Genomic DNA, 5,906 nt, shown 5'->3' on the forward strand with positions numbered 1-5,906 from the left:
ATCTTTTCCTTTCTTCTTCAATAATCATCGTGCAGCAGAATAATCTTGCAACCACGGTTGGTTGATTCCCTCGATGAAGAACAAGAGGAGTAATCAATCAGAAAGATTGATTCTTGTTCATCAAGATTTGGTTCGGAATTCTCCATAGGTTTGGTGAAATTCCACAATGGGAATTTGGCAAATTTCCAACAAAAACTGGAGTAAAATCAGAAAAACCATATTGAACCGTCCAAAACCATTCGAACCAAAGAATCGAAGCCGATTTTGTAAAACTGTCTGGTTCATAAAAATGCATCAAATTGACTATTTTAAAAAAATAAATAAAGTTTAATATGTCAATATCAAAATTTAACATACATTCTTCAATCACGAAAAAGAATTCCGTGTTTTTTTACAACCATACAAACTTCTAAGTTTTGTCACTCCGTTATAGTTTTTCTTTCAATCACACTTCATCATCATCACACTGTCTCTTTCAAACATAGTCACGTTGTCTAACTCAACATTGATTGTCGTTCAAGTCAATATTATTTTTTGTTGTCAATTATAAATTGTTTTTCGTATTCAACTCCAATTTGTTTTTTGTTGTCAATTATAAATTGTTTTTCGTGTTCAACTCCAATTTGCTTTTTGTTGTTTAATTAAATATATTGTATTGTTTATTTTTGGTATTTCATCTTATTTAATTTATGTATTCTTAATTATTTGAACTTTATTTTAGTTATTATATTCTATTATTTTAATTTTGGTTTAAATTAATTTAATTTATTTTATTATAATTCTGTAATTTGCTGAAATTATTCTTAAATGAAGGTTGAAATAAAGTGTACAACTATGTTATGTTGGTATATGTACTATCGATATTGTTGTATTAAATTTGTAATGGATTTTTGAAATATTTATTTTATTAAGTTGTGAACATATGATTATGTGTGACATATCTATGAAATTTAGTTTCATATTATTAGTTTATTTTTAATAATGTTGAATTTGAAATAGGCAAGAAAATATGCAAGTGAAGGTTAATTTTTGAATTTGAAATAGGCAACACTTCTTGAAGTGTTATAGAATGAGAAACAGTATAACCTTTGAAATTCTTGTTGTAGGAAAAATAATATAATGTTTGAAAAGTGTTGTTGTAGGCGAAACAATGCAATATTTAGCAAAAATGTTGTTGAAAGTGTGTGTTTCATCAAGGGTCGCAGCCTTATGAAGCAACACCACTTTGGCCTATAAATTGAGTATTCCGGGTTCTGAAAAACACATTAGAAAAGTTTATCATATTCACACAAAATTTTGGATTTCATCTTCACTACATTCGAGTTTTTGTCGGTCTTGTAAAAACTCGAGTATATGCTAAATTATCCTACGTATTCCTGCGTACAAACTCTAATATAATTTGAGAGTGCTTGAAGTACTATAAGAAAAGTGATTTGTTCACGATTCTAGTCTCGATTCATTTGATTTAAATTAATATTTCTAACAATCTTATAGTATTTTAAATAATGGCAACGAGACTTCCGTTTAAAATGTTAAATGACGAACTGATGTGTCGTGGACACATTCTGAATACAAGAAGAATCGTTATTATGAGTAACAAAACAGACTGTAGTCCGCAAGGCTGGGCCGCGAACTCGCCAAAAAATGGCGGGTTGGGATTTTGTCTCAACCTACCCATTAAGTCTGTCCCGCTTTAAGCCTGCCAAAACATGGGCGGGTTGGCCCGCCAGTCCGTCAGCCTAATTTTCAAGCACTCAAAATATTTATTTTGGTTGGTTGAAGGTCAATACTTGAATTATAGTTTTGGAACTCTTGTTGATGGTTCTATATTAGGTGAATTTTTTTGATGATTGAGTTTTAGTTGCCATTTTATACTTTCTAATTGTTGGTCTAATGTTTTCTAATTGAAATGTAAAATAAAAGCCTTTTAATCTATTTAAAAAAATAGGCAGACAAGCCCTCCGCATACCAACTCGTCGCCTTGGCGGGATATGCTAGATTTTTAAGTCCAATTTCACTTAGTTAACTTACCCGTCCCGTTTTTCTTTTTGCGGGTTTAAGACGGGGAGGACGACCCGTTTTGTCACCCCTATCTATTGTGAATTCAGTTATATTTTATTGTTTCTAATAGAAATTCACAGAACTTTTAAAATCATAGTATCAAGGTCAAAATATAAAATTTTAATAACAATTGATATTAATTACCGATATTATGATTTTGTGATAATTTTTTTAAAAAAAGTTATTGTAATTAAATACAATATATATTAAACTCTTGGAATGATATAAAAGATTGCATGATTGTTGTAATGCAACGGCGTAAATATGACATGTATGTATTTACTATGTCGTTCTTGTAACGTGTATAAAATATAATTATGCAAGGTTTTGAAAGATTTCATTAAAAATTCATGCCTTGATCTTGAAGTTTTTTCTTTCTTATATTTTATTATGAACCATTATCTGCTTAATGGATCATGAACAGAAGCTTTGGTTCAATAGTGATATTGCACTACTATGTGTCCATTATTTATACGGTGGTGACACCTTTGTAATATGAAATTAAGACAAATATACATTTACTATATTGGAGCATATCCATGCATATACACAGGAACAACAGTAAGCAAGAATGTGGTTTGGTAATGTGTTAAAAGATATTAAATCATTTTGCATATGCTTTAATATATATATATATATATATATATATATATATATATATATATATATATATATATATATATATATATATATATAAAAGATAACACAATTTAATTCTATATTATCTAATTATGGTTTCTATTTTGAATTCATAATATATACATTTATATGTATATTAGAGTTGTGTTTAATGCTTATAGCATTTTCAATATGTCCTAATTTGTAATTGCATTGATGTACCAAAGAAAAATTAAAATTAAAATTGAAAACTTGGTATGAATTGATTGATTACTAAAGTAGTCAAATTTATTAAAATTTATGATTTTAAATTCTGCAATTGAATTTTGATTTGTATTCTATGTGAATAATATGTTTGTGTCCAATGAGACATATTATTATAAAATATATAAGGATCATCCAAGGATGAACCATGACTTATATAGACCTCTGAATTTGAAATCTAATATAACTATTGAATCCCGAGATATGGAATTTTGAGAACCTCGTCACGGAGGATAAGGAATTTGAGATTCCCACAAATGAAGAACCTTCCCGAACTTTAAATAAGCAAGCGAGTCTGAAAGGATATGATCTAGGACCGAACTAAATTGATAATCAATCTATTTCTTTTATCTATTAGAAGGAAATAGTTAAAATTTTGTCTATAATGTTTCTATTCTTCTTCAAGCGAAAGATGGTCCTAAGACTTATGAAGAACAATAGCTTCAAGAGACTCCTCTTTTTAGAAGGATATTATCCAAGACGAAATGGAATCAATAATGTCAAATCATACTTGAGAACATGTCAATCTACCTAAAGGATTAAGAACCATTGGATGCAAGTGGGTGTTTAGAAGGAAGTATCATAGTGATGGTACACTAAACACTTATAAGTCTATATTAATGACCAAGGGTTTTAAACAAAAATAAGGTGTTTATTATTTTGACACATATGTACTAATAGAAAGCATAGAAAAAATAGAGTATCGTTTGCATGATCTTATAGTGCATCAAATGGATGTCAAAATAATATTCCTAAATAGTGATCTCGATGAGGAGATTTACATGGAGCAACCAAAAGGTTATGTGTTTACTGGTAATGAACAAAAATTATGCGCAAGCTTGTTAAATCCTTGTATGGATTAAAATAAACACCCAAACAATGACATCAAAAGTTTGACTTTGTCGTTGCAAGATTCGTCAATTAAGGGGGAGACACAACTTAAGGGGGGGCAATATTCTGTCATCATCAAAAGGGGGAGATTGTGAGGAATACATCTTATATTTGGTTCAATTTTGATGAAGACAAATATTATCAAAGAAGAAAAGGATCAAAAGTGTCATGCACATCAATGATAAAGTCGATGAAGAAGGTTTAACATAGAAATTCAAGTGAAGATTTGAGACAAGTGAACATAACTAAGGTGCTCATTGCAATTCATAATATATACTACTTTAAATTACTCAGAATTTCATCTCTCACTTCATCTAAAAATCTTCTTGCATCATCATGCATGATCATTTAAAAAACTTATTCATCTAATTCTTGTGACAAATGTTGTTACACAAAGTTGTGTAAGAACATCGTGATATTCCTTTGTCGCTACTTTGATCACATGTTGATCAATAGCAATGAGATGAATGGAGTTTTGCAAATAAAGATGTATCTAACTTCCACATTCAAGATGAATGATCTTAGACTAGTTGACAAACTTTTGGGGATCAAAGTAAAGAGAAATAGTGGGGGGTTATGAACTTAATCAAATACACTATATTGAGAAAGTGTTGGATAAGTTCAAACACCTACATTTTAAGGAAGTAAAAACTCCATTCGATCCTAGTTTCAAACTTCAAAAGAACAATGGAAGAAATTTGGTTCAATTGGAATATGCAAGTGCAATTGGATGTCTAATGTATTCAATGCAATGCACCAGACCTTACATAGCATTTGTAGTTAGTAAGATGAGTAGATTTACTAGCAATCCAAATGATGAATATTGGAAGGCTATAACTAGAATTTTGAGTTATCTTTTTAAAATAAAAAATTGGGCCTTCATTACGGTAAGCTTCATTTCATAGTAGAATGATGTATCGATGCAAGTTGGATATCAAGTGTTGGAGATTATAAATCTACAACTGGGTGGATATTTATATTAGTTGGAGGTACAATTTCCTAGAAGAGCAAGAAACAAGCATGCATTACTCTCTCAACCATGAAGTCATAATTTGTGGCTCTTGCGTCCGCTGGACAAGAAGCGAAATGGTTATGGGACCTTCTGTTGGAGATTCCATTAACTAAGGACAATGTTTCAAAAGTGTTGATACATTGTGATAGTAAAACCACCATATCTAGAGCATTCATCGAAGTATACAATGGAAAGTCTAGGCACATAGGTCTTAGACATTCTTTCATGAGAAAATTGATTAAGGATATGATCATTTCACTGACATATATACAAACAAGCTATAATTTAGTTGATCCGTTTACTAAGCCATTGGCCAAAGACTTAGTAAAGACTACCTCGAGAGGTATGAGATTGAAACTCCTTGAATAAGGGTTCCAACAACGGTAGCAACTCAATTTGAAGTTAACAAACCTTAACCTAAGATTCAATGGGTAACAATAAGTCGTTGATTTAGATGTTTGTGCAACAATATGTGACAATCTTGACTATTACATATTGAGGGTTGGGTTTTTTCAAACTCTTAATGAAGTTCTATATCAAGGATATGTATCTCAAGAAATAGATACAAAATGAACTTCACCTATATAAATTTCGAGATTGTGTTGTCTCAAAGTGAGAGTTCGAGTTTCTCTCATGAAAAAATCACGAAAACAGAAAAAGCACATGGTCATAAATAATGTTAGGCGGGATATGTAGGCGAATAATCATTAAAGAATGTGTGTAAGATAACGCCAGTATAATCACAAGGGATAACAGTTCAAAGCATAGCTACCTAACATTTCGATTAAACTTTGTGGTATCCTTATTAAGGTTAAGTTAAAATCGAAAGATACTTAACTGTATTAACATTCTTTGTTTCTTTTTTTCTGGAATTGGTCTTGTCGTTATTAGAACAAATATAGGATTGTTGTAAATTATTAACAATTAATACTCTATAGTGTGTTCCAAAATGATAAGAAAATATGCAAGTGAAGGTTAATTTTGAATTTGAAATAGGCAACACTTCGTAAAGTGTTGCAGAATACGAAACAATACAACATTTTGAAAACTGTTGTTGTAG

Source organism: Lathyrus oleraceus, chromosome 6, assembly GCF_024323335.1.
Source record: "Lathyrus oleraceus cultivar Zhongwan6 chromosome 6, CAAS_Psat_ZW6_1.0, whole genome shotgun sequence".
Taxonomy (NCBI): domain Eukaryota; kingdom Viridiplantae; phylum Streptophyta; class Magnoliopsida; order Fabales; family Fabaceae; genus Lathyrus; species Lathyrus oleraceus.